This window comes from Dama dama, chromosome 20 (assembly GCF_033118175.1).
Source record: "Dama dama isolate Ldn47 chromosome 20, ASM3311817v1, whole genome shotgun sequence".
Taxonomy (NCBI): domain Eukaryota; kingdom Metazoa; phylum Chordata; class Mammalia; order Artiodactyla; family Cervidae; genus Dama; species Dama dama.
This window is the reverse complement of record NC_083700.1, coordinates 54,602,206-54,616,772: the sequence shown is the minus strand read 5'-3', so window position 1 is coordinate 54,616,772 and position 14,567 is coordinate 54,602,206. Positions and strand designations below refer to the sequence as shown.

The 14,567-nt window shown below is 36.8% G+C and overlaps 1 non-coding gene across 1 annotated transcript; it reads right to left on the bottom strand.

Moving 5' to 3' along the window:
• Window positions 1-613: 613 nt before the first annotated feature.
• LOC133041810 (U6 spliceosomal RNA) lies at window positions 614-722 on the bottom strand. The gene has a single exon (XR_009689377.1). It is a non-coding gene; the product is annotated as a U6 spliceosomal RNA (small nuclear RNA).
• Between the last annotated feature and the right edge of the window lie 13,845 nt (window positions 723-14,567).

Below are 14,567 nucleotides of genomic sequence, written 5' to 3'. Positions count from 1 at the left end.
AACTCAGAGACCAAAGACCTTGAACATCAAGAAAATCTCTTACCCTTATTTATATACACTGTTCTTTATCACAAAAGAAGAGCTGGTACCCATTCCAACTAACCAATCATTATGCAAGGAATATTCTGACTCACCCAGCATCTTTAATCAGTAAATGCTGTGCCAATGGAAAGAGAGTGGGAAGAAGTCACAGCATCCATTAATAAAAAATGACTGGGGCTTTCTATCAACAGAAGCATCATTAGAAAACGTATGGTAGGAAAATAGTAGGCTGTAGATTTGTGGTGGCAGGGATGGCAGTAGAATACTAACATTTATACCCTCTTAAGCACTTTGTTTTAAAATGATGAGGATTTCAGGTAACAACATATGTGCTTAATACAGCATTTTACATTTCCAGTTTCTTCCTGAATTCCTGAATATAGTCTCAAAAGATAGGACTGCCTTCCCTGACTCTGACTCTCCCTCCAGCCTCCTAACAGAAATATTTCTATTTTTTCCAGTTTTATTGAAGTATAATTGACACATGACATGATATGATTTTAACATATACAACTTAATGATTCGATATATGTATTTAGCTCAAAATTATAGATCATAATAAGTTTAGCATAAAAATAGGAAGTGCTTCACAAATTTGCATGCTATCTTTGTATAGAGACCATGCTAGTCTTCTCTGTTGGGTTCAAATTTTGTAGTGTACATGCTGTTGGGAAAAACATCAGAGGTATTTTTAATAGGTAATTGTCACTGTCTGAGTACATCTTCCATAAAGGCTTTTGGTCAATTCTTGGCAAAAGACATATCAGATATGAAGAAGAAGAGCCTCAGATTAATCTAATATTTTCTTGAACAGTCTCCTCTTTGCTCCACTTCTCCTCCCAATCATGATCTCTTAAGTAACGAAAATATAATTCACATTTCTAATAAACTATGCAATCTATATTTCAACTGAGGGTACTTCTTGGTCACAAGTAGAGTTGTAATTCCAAAGTAACTATACTGCATTTTGAAAGAAAACAAGGCAGTCACGTTCCATTAACAGTGTGCCTCATCGAATGTGTCTCTTGGTAGGTTAAAGGGAGCTGAGTCATTCACTGAGGGTGAATGGGAGGATCATACATTCATATAAAACACCTACAAATCTTAATGGGGGAATGAGCTAAAACTACAAAAGTCCTCATTATTTGTATAACTTTTCCAGTATCACTAATGCATGTCACCAGTGGATTAATAGTATTCTGCCCTAATGGCATTTCTATCCTAACATTAACCCAAGCATGGTCCACAAAGTTACTCGAATATCCATGGAGGAGCTTACGATAGTTTATGCAATTTCCAGTTCTGTCAGTTCAATAAGAACAACAGCATCAAACTCCTCATCTAAGGCTCAGCTGTACAGATCTGAGGTCTAGAGACTAGATAATAATATCAAATATTACTCACAATGAATTTAGATTCCCATTGTGTCAGTTTTCCAAGCCTTATTTTCAAAAGATCACGGCTCTGATCCTGTTATACATAGTAGAAAATGACTGCTAATGATATTTCACTATTAACCTATATCCTATCTTCAATCAGAAGAGGGATAGATGGTGTTCTCAAATCACTTCTCAATCTATACTGGAAATAAAACTGGCTTTTATAAGAAGTAATTGGAACGGGACTTCACAGGCAGTGCTAATGGTAAAGAACCCACCTACCAATACAGAAGATGCAAGAGACGTGGGTTCAGTTCCTGGGTTGGGAAGGTCCCTTGAAGTAGGCAGTGGCAACCCAGTCCAGTGTTCTTGCCTGTAAAATTCCATGGACAGAGAAACCTGGATGGACACAGTCCATGAGGCCACAAAGAGTCAAACACGACTGAGTACATGCACGCCTGTGCGCACACACACACATACACACACAGTTGGAATATACTACCCACCAAAAGAAAAAAAAAAATCCTATTTAATCCAATCTTCTATTGGAATTCCAAGATTTATGTCACTATTATAGAAAAACTCATTTTTGTTATAGCACCAACATGGCCAAACAAATGACTTCTAGATGGGAGAAGAAAATATTTGGCCAAGATAAATAGGTGTTCAAACAGGCCTCCCCAGCTTACTCATTTTGCCATATGGAAAATGAACTAACCGAGTTTAATGTACACCAAATGAGATTTGGAAGCATGTTCTAATTCACTTCATTCTGTACCAGGAATGAGCAGTTTTTGATTTCTCTACACCCACCTTTAGCCCCTAAAGTATATTCTCAACAAAATGGCCAGTGATCCTTTTAAAATATATACCAGGTCATGAGATTTCTCTATTCAGTCTCCTCCACATCTCCCATTCTACACACAGCAACCCTGAGCCCTGGCAATGGTCTACAGACCTATACAATCTGGCCTCTCTGGTCTACTTCTTACCCTCCCCTGATCACTTTAGTCCCACTGAACACACACTTCTCAAACATGCCCAGCATACTCACAACTCAGGGCCTTTGCACTATTGGTCCCCTCTGACCAGAGCACTCTTTCCTCTGACATGACTCATTCTCTCACCTTCTTCAAATTTTTGCTGAAAAGTCACTATCTCAACAGGCAACCCTGTCCAACCTATTTAAAATTGTATTGTGCCTCCTCTCACCTATTCCTCTTGTCTATTCTGTTTGTCCTCCATAGCACTCATCATTTTTAACATTCTACAGAGTTTACGTGTTTACTATGTTTCTTGTCTCTCTCCCTCACTAGAATGTAAACTTCACAAGGGCAGACTTCCGTTCATTTTATCCACTACTATTTACTCAGAACTTGAAACAATTCATGTTGTGTTACTGTTACGGTTTACTCACTCACTCATGTCCAACTCTTTGAAATTCCAAGGACTGTAGCCCGCCAGGCTCCTCTGTCCATGGGATTTCCCAGGCAAGAACACTGGAGTGGGTTGCCATTTCCTTCTCTGAGGGATCTTCCCGACCCAGGGATTGAACCCAGGTCTCCTGTTTCCTGCATTGGCGGGCTGATTCTTTACCTCTGGGCCACCTGGGAAGCCGAGAAGCAATGCGCAGCACACAGTAAATGTAAGCTTGATAATATCTGTTGAATAAAAGAATTCATTCCAAAGTTGCTGAATTTAGCAAAGATCTAGCACACTGAGAGTCACAGCTGTTTTACTTCAAGCTATAATTTAAATTCTGAAGCCTCAGTTTTATCATCTGTAAAATGGAATAATTATGTCATTTAACACTTAGGCTTGTTGTAAAGATTAAGAGACAAATAAAAATGGAAAGTATTTTGAGCAATGATTCATATATTGACTATTTTGATTAGTCCAAGAATAATAGGAACCATACCTAACATTTGTATAGAATTTTACACCTTACAAAGAACACCATTGTTTTCATTAGATCCCCCCAGATTCACTCTAGGAAAATTTTAATAACTGGGTCCTCAGTGTCTGTGCCTCCGCAACGTCAGGGGTGTATCCAACCACAAGGCTCTTAATGAAGGAGGCAGATTAAGACTGAAGTCCTCTGGGTCCAAGCCCTATGTTCTCTCCTCAGTGTCAGATAAAGAAAATACTACTAGCACAAGATTTTAATAAAACAAGATGCTCTCTACTGTTTGGTTTTTGTTTTTGTTTTGTTTTGTTTATTGAGTCTGGATGTCTGCACAGAATGTGACTTATATGAGGTTGTAGCATCAACACCAAGTACTCCCTGCAAATCCCAAGAAGTCAAGACTCAACCCTTGGAAGAGACTTCTCATCACCGATCATTGACTTAATCATGTGGGTGCAGACGGGAGTACCTTTACTATGTCAGTGTTTCCTAACATCTACAAACATCTCTAGAAAAGAATCAGGTTTTCTGAGAAGAGCATCCAAATTCCTGATTCAGTCTGGTTTACATGGTTGGCATTTAGTAAATTCTTAACGTATAAATGAATGGATTTTAAAACTGAGTGTGTTTACTGTTGCTGCCCACATTAGCTTGCAACACAACATTCTCTCCCTTCTTTTCCACTACAGTAATTAGAGTACAAGCAGATGTCTACAGCATCATGCCACACCCCATCCCTCACTATTGTGCTAACTGGAAAACAAATTCCCCAGAATGTTGTGCATGAAAGAATTACACATTGAGGAAATGCTGAGTTAAACAAGTTCAAACAGGATTTTTCAATACAGGACTTCTCAGAGCTTTAATCCCATGATGCACATTGCAAATCTTCAAAATCTATAGCATTTTGCAAATTTATTGGAAAATTTGTATACTCCCTTCCCCATGAAACAAAGCTTTTTGCACAGAGTTTCTCTCAAGTCAAGCTTACCAAAGAATGTGTTTATCTATAACAAATACACAGAGGATCTTCAAAAATAGATCCCAAAAAAAAGTAAAATAAAATGCCAAGAACATGAAGAAGTCAAGAAGAGTCCACATATTTTGTAAAGCTGAATACCTTACAAGGTAATTTTATTTAGATTTACGATTCAATTTCCATTAAGTCTTGGCTTCCCCGGTGGCTCAGCGGTAAAGAATCCACCTGAAATGCAGGGGTGGCAGGAGATGCAAGTTCCACCTCTGGGTCAGGTCAAGATACCCGGGAGGAGGAAATGGCAACCCACTTTAGTATTCCTGTCTGAAGAATCCCGTGGACAGAGGAGTTTGGCGGGCTACAATCCATGGGGTCACGAACAGCTGGACAAGACTGAGTGACTAACACACCTTTCCGTTAAGCTGAATACAGGGTTTGCATAAGCCCCAGATTCTGAAAGTGTATTATTTTGGTGGATGTGCTGAAGATTGATATTTATTTCACCTTTTTTTTTTTCAAAGAAAGGCACTGGCTTGGGGTCCTTATATAATCTCATGGATAGACCAAAGCTCCTCATAGACATAGTTAAACCTATGGTGGGAAGGAAAACAAAGGACACTCCTGTCCCACTGGTCTTAGCACAGAGTCTCTTGGCCCATGTGAATGAAAACTTCCATCAAAAGGCAAAATTTATCTAAAAACCTTTTAAGTTAACAGCATGCTACTTATATTTATAAAATTAAATAAAGCTAACAAAGTACTGAGAATATAGGCCACAGACTTACATATTTAAATGAGGCCGAGAAGAGGATGGTTGAGGAGTGAGGTATGTCAGGGAAGGATGGCTGGGAGTGGGCTCCCTAAAAGGGGGTGATAGGAAGGTCTTATCATGAAGGAGGATCAGGTAAAATGGGAATGAAAGACCCTTGAACTCCACTGTGTACAGTGTGTACTTTAGCCTTGTGGCAGCCATGCTGATTGGCTCAGCAGTAAAGAATCCGCCTGCCAATGGAGGAGGATTGAAAAGATCCCCTGGAGAAGGAAATGGCAACTCACTCCAGTATTCTTGCCTGGAGAATCCCATGGACAGAGGAACCTGACGGACTACAGCCCATGGGGTCACAAAGGAGTCAGACACAACTTAGAAACTAAACAACAACAACAAAGCCATGATGACAGGTTTTGAGTTTTGAATTTTTTTTGTAGGAAACAGTAAGCAGAAAACTAGAAGACCTGAACCTGGCTGTGTAGATGCTGCTGGCTAAACATACAAAGATATGTAGGGACAGAAGTTATATCCAAAAAGGACCCTGCCTTTAGCTAATATGAGAAGCAACTGACAATGTGAGGCCCCATTTGACGTAAAAACCAAACAAAACAAGCCTTTTTCTCTGGCTTATCCAAGGGAGTCCAATTCCCCCTGTTTCTCCACTCCACCCCACACTTACTTTCTTAGCCTTAACCGCTGAATAAAGAGGACAGAAACTAGCCAGATTGTCTCTGCTGTTGTGACAGATTTTTATATGTGTATTAAGAAATACTCCACTCATCATCACTGCCCTGTCTTACATTTCATTTCATTTTTCAAGCTATAGAAATATACAGACTGTTTGAATAGCAGGTAAATCCCCTTCTCTCTTCCTGAATGTAGATGGTTAGTGAATCATTAATGAAATAACTTGACACTGAGATCTAGTTATGTTATATGGAGACCCTTTCATGGACTTTATCTGCAAATCCAAACCGGAGTCCAGTTCCTTTTTGTTCTCCATGTTCCCACTATGCTATTCCTTCCAGGTTTTTTAAAATATCATACAGAGTCCTTTCCAGGCAATCCATATTAAGTACACAGCTGAGGCAAAGGTTTTCTCTTAGTGCACCCAGTTTTGGAGTATTTTAATGGGACGATTTTAAATGGGTTAACCCCAAACCTTGAACAAACCTTCATGCTGTTGAGGGAGAATGCACTGTCCCTAGACCAACATAGCTATCCATCAGCCCACTCAGTGTCACCCACAGTTCCCTCCTCAGAGCTGTTGAAATCTGCTCTTCCTTTGTCTTCTTAAGAAGATCTAGTTTCCCCTGGATTCTTTCCAGGATAAAACCCACTCATTTCCTTGACTTGCAATGTCCTCTTGAAAGCTAAGTAATGAAAGCAGATGCTGTAATTCAGACACATATTTTCTCACTCAAATGTTCATCACAGCTTCCCACCTAAAGCTGAAGTATCAGCTCTTGGGAAAAATCAGTCTCTAAAGGCCACAGAAAGGTTGGTCGGGATGTTTTGGTGGGTTCTATAACTATAACTTTCAATTAATCCAAAATTTCATTTCATAAAGCTTCTGTGTATTCTATTTTCATTTCTATAGGATATCCATAGAAAAACAAATATGCTTTTCTTTCTGAGTATCCTGTATTCTTTCCACATTCTTGAATGCTAAGTTGCTTCAGTCTTATCTGATTCTCTGCAACCGTATGGATTATAACCCGCAAGCCACCTCTCCAACCCAGGCTATCCATGGGATTCTCCAGGCAAGAATACTGGAGTGAGTTGCCACGCCCATTTCTGGGGGATCTTCCCAACCCAGGGATCAAACCCGTGTCTATTACGTCTCTTGCATTGGCAGGCAGGTTCTTTACCACTACTGCCACCTGAGAAGCCCTCATACCATTTAAAAATAAAAACAACAACAATGAAGGTATTCTTTTTCTTGGAAAGAAAACCTGCAACCTGGAGATTATCTTCTTTGCCCAATTGTAAATAAACTAATATCTTTACAGCTAAAACCCCAAACAATACCCATAAAAGAAAGATCTGAAAAATTATTTCCTCATATTCCTGATTTTTCTTTCTCCCCCGTGATGTGGGGAGAGATGGAGATAATATAATGGGCAAGTAATTTCTAACTTGTTCCCATAAAAACACAGGCCTTACGCTGTGGACACGACCCTTCTTATAATTACATTATCTGTTATAGATCAAAATTTTTCCAAGTTACAGAATCCAAAAAAGTAAGACTATTACAGTAACCTCGTGTGTCTTACTGCATGGCTGATTCTAAAAAACTAACTAAATAAAATTAATTAATTAAAAGGCTCACATCCAGTATTTCATGTGACTGTTGTTTATCCTCCATGGCATGCACAAACTTTTTTTTAGAAATTGCGGGAAGTGTCAAGACCCTTACTTGTTACAATTTAATTTTCTGCTTCTAAGGCAATTACAGTTCAATGAATGATGATTCAAACACATCGAAGTTTTCATTACTCTTTGCTTAATTTGTCAGTTAATGCCTTTGAGTTCTATGGTTTCCCCGGCAGTCTTAACTTGCCATTAAAAACCTGTCAAAGAAACAACCTTCTGATTCTGGTGGGTTTAAAGAATGTACCTCCTTTCATTGTTAAGTTAGAACTTGCTCCTCAACCAAAGTATTCATATTCTAGGAATTCACAGTTAGGAAAGGTTGCAATAATTCTGGTTAGTGTTTTTTAATATAACAGCACTGCAATAAATAGCAGAAATAAGAGTTCATGCTTAAAATACTATATATCACAAGAATGTTACTTTCTATCAATGTTTCGTGGTGGTTTATGGTTACCTGATAAATGTTGGACTTTTACATTCCTCTCCATGTCCCAAGCATCTATTATATTTACACATTTTGTACTTCTCTAATATTTTTGCAATACATTTTCCTGAATCGGCTGATGACATTTAATAGAATGTTTAAGACACAATATAAAACCTTAAATGCTTTTGCTTATTCTGGGGGAAAATGTGCACATAGATTGGATTTCAAATTAAAACCTACGATGGTGTACCCAACATTTTTGCTTCTGCTATACATATTAAAATATAACTAAGCACTCCTTATGCAATACTGCAGCATCCAGACAAATAGCAAGCTCTCGTACTTACAAGCAAGCTAGATGATTAAGGAGCTATTAATGAAGGGAAACAAAACCACAGTGCTGGGATGTAATAGTCCATGAAATTCTTATTGGTAGAAAGAAAATCTGCAGCAAATAAATATTAACCTAAATGCTATAGAAAATATAAAGCAAACAGGGGGAAAATGTATTCTTTAAGCTAAAATATAGGTTAAAAATTGCTGACAATGTAAGGAAAGTCTATTTGCATACCACAGGGCTCCATCTGCTGTGGAAAATATATGCTGCAAGAATGATTTAATATTTAATAGAAGTAGTAGCCACTGTTAATTATAATTTGCACATTTACAAATCAGCACTGATGGCAATACAAATTATGAAATATAAGGGTGTTCTGCTGGATACTAGGGAAAATAAGATGACAGACAAAGTTAATGGAGTATCCCTAACCACAGCTCTGTCAGAACACATCAGAGAACTAATCCAGTTACAAAGAGCCTGCAATGGAAAATCTATTTAAAATATTAAAATGCTGTTTGGTAAAAGCTTTTTCATAGTGCATTTTACTTAAACAGTTGCTTATTGCTCATGGGTCATTAGCTGTACACCCAGATGCATTCTGCAAACTGCCATTTAAAAGAATAGTAGAAATTAAATAAGAAATATATTTCTGCAGCATTTTTCTTGATATATAGAAAGAGTTCACTTAATATCTAGTCTGGATATGGAAAAATTAGCGTGTGGTCACACCATAAGTGGAAAGCTGTGGAATTAAGCACTACACTTTGCCTACACAGAGCCATAAAATTCAACACAACTTTTCCCTCTAGACCCAATCTTATTCCCATTTATACTGAGATGCTAAGAGTGATGATACAAATCGACTCTTATTTAGTAAGAAGACAGAAATTAGCATTGATTTTTTTCATTAATCTTCTATTTCACCTCATTTCTCTCATCATCATATAATATGGATTAGTAGTGAGTGCATTTTATGCACAATGTTTTAATAGTAACTTTTGTTCTCTACATCATGAATACTGTTAATTTTAGCCCCTGAAATCTCTAATTTATGGAACCGATCCTGTATCCAAACTCCTTCAATTTACTATGATTAGGAAATCTTTACTCTGTGACCATTATCTTTAATGTATGGTAAAGAGGTTTCTGCATCTTGGAAAAAATAGAGAACAAAGGCTATACCAAGAATAGTTTTAAATAGTCTAAGATGGCTCAGGGATAAATAATCCACCTGCCAGTGGAGGAGATGTAGGAGACAAGAGTTCAATCCCTGGGTTGGGAAGACCCCCTAGGAGAGGAAATGGCAACCCACTCCAGCATTCTACCTGGAAAATCCCATGGATAGAGGAGCCTGACAGGCTACAGTCCATGGGGTTGCAAAGAGTTGGATAGGACTTAGCAACTGAGCATTCAAGCAAGTTAAACTGTTATAGATCACATATGAATGTGAAAGTGGATGTTGTCGTGTGGTGCTTCCCTGGTGGCTGAGTTGCAAAGAATCCAGCTGCAGTACAGGAGACATGGGTTCAATCCATGGATTGGGAAGATCCCCTGGAGAAGGAAATGGCAACCCACTCCAAATTCCATGGACAGAGGAACCTGGCAGGCTATGGTCTATGGGGTTGCAGGAGTCAAACATGACTTAGTGACTAAACCACCCCAGTACCTCAGGAAATATTAGCATATATTTAAGTCTACTTAAAGTATATTATGAAGGTGCTTGTTGGCTGCAGGTAGAGGTAAAAAATTAGCAGTCTCTGGGTCAAGTACTTACAGGAGACATTTTCTTGGTCATCTTCTTTTTTAAACTGGAATTGGAAGCTTTTAAACAATGCACCCATCACCTTTTACTGTCTTATTTTTAGCAACTTCATACCTTCATATTTTCTTCCTGACCTCTGTATTATTCCTGACTTAAAAAATATTTACATCACTATTAATAAGCTATTTTATCTGTTGTTGGATGTCTTAGATGTATTTTTTTTACCACCCAAAGCATCCAGGTCATGCAAACAACCCAAATGAGGACCCAAGAGATATGGACTTCATTAATCTGAGGCCTGAAAGGTGCTACAGCACTAGTACAAAGATATTGAAAATACCTGTGTACTAACAACGGAAACCTATGAGGAATTTGTCTGTTTTCATCAGGACTCTGGATGGAAAACACACATACACAAAGTATAATAGTTTCTCCTGAGAATCAACCCTGTGAACTTGCTACCATTCAGGTCACAACTTCAAATATATCATATCTGTGCAACCAGAGAAACCTGAAGCTAAAATATTATATTAGAATGGTATCACTTGGTGGTTTAGTCACTAAGTTGTGTCCAACTCTTGAGACCCCACAGACTGCAGCCTGCCAGGCTCCTCTGTCCATGGGATTCTCCAGGCAAGAATACTAGAGTGGGTTGCCATTTCCTTCTCCAGGGAATCTTCCCAACCGAGGAATCAAACCCAGGTCTTCTGCCTTGCAGGCAGATTCTTTACCAACAGAGCTATGGAATCACCTTAGTACCACCCATCCAACTGTACCCACCAGGAGCAAGAACAAGATCTTTCTGGAGGAAAATATCCCCAAGCTAGGCCCTCAAGATTCCCACAGAAGTTTAAAAAAATATGAGCTCATAGTAAAAAAAAAAACAAAATTATCAAGTATATGAAGACATAATCCACTATTTATGAATAAACAGAAAAAAACTACAGATTTAAACCTGTAAGCCTTTAGAGTTCTAAAAATATTAGTTATAGAATGTAAAATAACTACAAATGGAATGTTTTGAAAAGAGAGAGAAATAGAAAAACAAGATTTATGAGCAAAGAACAAACATGATAAAAAATGACCAGATTTGGAAAAGAAACAAAATGCATTGAAATAATATACATACACACACTTTGAATTTTTTATATCATTGGGAGTTCTGCTTCCAGTAATGACAAACTAGATATTTCAGATCAACTCTCCAGCTCAAAACAACTAATAAATGTGAGCAATTATTTTGCATAATATGTTTTAATTCATTCAAAAAGTAACAAAAAAGTAAAGAATTATGAATTCAAACTGCAAAAATTCAGAAAATTTATCCTACTTTTAAGCGTAGCTTGCCCTATGAGTCTCTGCTATTTCCAGAATAAACTTTTTCACAGAGCTTTAATAGACTCATGAGGCCAAATGGAAAGAAATTCAAGTTCAGAATCTGCTAACATGAAAGAGACTGACAGATCTCATACCTTTGAATAAGGGTGAACAAAACAAAAAACACTCTCAAATGACCTAAATTCCCATGTGGATTAAAGCAAACCTTAGAAATAAGCATAAATTTTCTCTGTTGGAAGATAGCACCACCCTAAGCCTCAAGTTATCACTGTATTTTTTGATATGCAGTGATTAGATTTTAGCAACAAAAATAATAATAATAAACAGGCATATAATTAAGCAAGGTAATTTACCCAAAATGTAAGAGAAACAATAAGATGTAGAAGCAGATCCACAGAGAATCTGAATAATGGAGTTATCACCTAGTAACTTCAAAATAACTATGCTTAATATGCTTAAATAAATAAAAAACAAGATTAGCAATTTAAACAGAGAATATAAACTATAAAAATGGAAATTCTAGAAATTAAAAATACAATAATTTAACTTAGAATTCCATGACTAGGATTAACTGCTGAACAGACAGAATTAAAAGGACTGGTAGTGATTTAAAATATAGAAGTAGATCTAGGATAGGTTAGAAAACATATCAATATTTCAGCAGAAATATCAGTGTCAATAAACAAAAATATGCTAATAGAAAATATGCATGATATAGCACAGAGTGGAAAAAGATGGGGTGAAAAGCATAGGAGAGTATAAGAATTGTGGTCAATGAAATTAAAAGGCTTAATCTACATCTAATTAAAGTCCCAAAAGAGTTGAGAGAATGAAGTTGAAGTACTGTGTGAGAAGATAATAACTGAGAATGTTTTAAAATTGTTGAGAGACATTAAGCCATATTTTCAAAAGTACTAAAATGTCAAGCAAGATAAGTATTAAAAATGTCACACCAAGTATGACTATAGATCCTATAGCCAACCAGAGAAAAGATAGTCACCATAAAATAAGCACCAATAAGACTAATAGCTAATTTCACCAAAGAAAAAGTCAAAGCCAGAAGACAAGAAAATGATTTTTTCAAAATGCTGAAAGAAAATATCTGCTACCATAAAAGAGAAATAGTCCTCAAAAATAAAAACTAAAGACATTTTCAAGCAAACAAAAAATTAATTCAAAGTTTAACAAAATAAAATAGAAAAAGTATTTTTCAGGGAGAAGAAAGATTCCATGTGGAACTGAAATATACATTTCTAAATTGCCTAAATAAATTGAGAAATATACCACATTTATGGATAGGATGGCTTAATGTATTTAATTTAGCAATTTTCCTCAAAATTAATCCTAGAGGTGATAAAATTCCACTCAAACTTCAAATCAAATATTTTAGAAATTAAACAAGTATTCTAAAATAAGTGCAGATAAAGTTCTAAGAGAAATCAAGATACTCCCAAAATGGGAGGGAGAAACACATTAAGTGGGATAATTATATCAGAAATCAAAGCTTTTAAAACTGTATTAAGTCAATGATGTTTTACACAAATATACAAACATTAATAAAAATGTAATAAAGAGTGCAGAAACAGACAGACCCACATACACCCACAAATGTCAGTGACATTACAGATTACTGAAGAAGGAAAAACTAGTCAATAAACTGTATTAGAAAAACTGATAATTCACTGGGGAAAAAATTGAATCTCAATCTGTATTCTAGATGGATTAAGTAAAAGGCAAAAGGAGAAGCAGGTGGCAGAGAATGAGATGCTCAGATAGCATCACCAACTCAATGGACATAAGTCTGAGCAAACTCTGAGAGACAGTAATGGGCAGGGAAGCGTGGTGTGCTGTAGTCCATGGGGTCACAAAGAATCGGACATGGCTTAGCAACTGAACAACAGCAACATGTTAAAAATAAAAAACAATCTTTACAAAATTTAGAGAAAATATAAGAGAATATCTTTATCATCACTGGTAGAGAAGGACTTCTTAAACAAGAACTTGAAATCTACTAACCAAATAGGGAAAAATTGATAAATTTGTCTACCATGGCATTAGTAATGATTAGCAGAACATTTCCTTAACAGAATACTGACCACTGGTTGACTTTCAGAAGCTATTGACCTACTTTCCAGTTATTCCATATTTGAGCTGTGTTTAGCAAAACCATTTCAATTTGTTCCCAAATCTGTTTCTTCCCAGTTGTATTTATATTATGTTTTAGGATGGCCCATGTCAACTTTTTTTGGTTAACTTGTTATTTACCAGAGTTAACTGTGTTGCATACTAAAAGTTTTTATTTTCCACAGGCATGATTTAAATAAGTAGGCAGAATTCTCAACTTAATTTTTTTCTAAAAAGTTGACTCTATTATTTAAGAAATTATTAACATACATTCCTCAACAACAACAAAAAAGGATTAGCAAAAAATTCATAAGGAAATATTAACAAAAAATTCCAAACATAAACTTAGAGAATGCACTGATAAATTATAAAACCAAAAGTTCACTGTTGTTTAGTTGCTAAGTCATGTTCAACTCTTTATGATTGTAAGGACAGCAGCAAACCAGGCTCCTCTGTCCTCCTAGAGTTTGCTCAAATTCATGTCCACTGAGTCAGTGATGCTATCTAATCATCTCATCCTCTGTCACCCCTTCTCATTTTTCCTTCAGTTTCTCCCAGTATCAGAGTCTTTTCCATTGAGTCGGCTCTTCACATCAGGTGGCCAAAGTATTGGAGCTTCAGCATCAGTCCTTCCAGTGAATACTCAGGACTGATTTTCTTTAGGATTGACTAGTTTGATCTCCTTGCAGTACAAGGGATTCTTAGGAGTCTTCTCCAGCACCACAATTCAAAAGCATCAATTCTTTGGCACTCAGCCTTCTTTATGGTCCAATTCTCACATCCATACATGACTACTGGAAAAACCATAGCTTTGTCTATCCAGACCTTTGTCAGCAAAGTGATGTCTCTGCTTTTTAATACACTGTCTAGGTTTGTCATAGCTTTTCTTCCAAGAAGTAAGCATCTTTTAATTTCATGGCTGCAGTCACTATTCACAGTGATTTTGAAGCCTAAGAAAACAAAATCTGTCACTGTTTCAACTTTTTCCTCTTCTATTTGCCATGAAGTGATGGCACCAGATGCCATGATCTTAGTTTTTTAATGTTGAGCTTCAAACCAGTCTTTTCATTCTCCTCTTTCACCCTCATCAAGAGGTTCTTTTGTTCTTCTTCAGTTTCTGCCATTAGA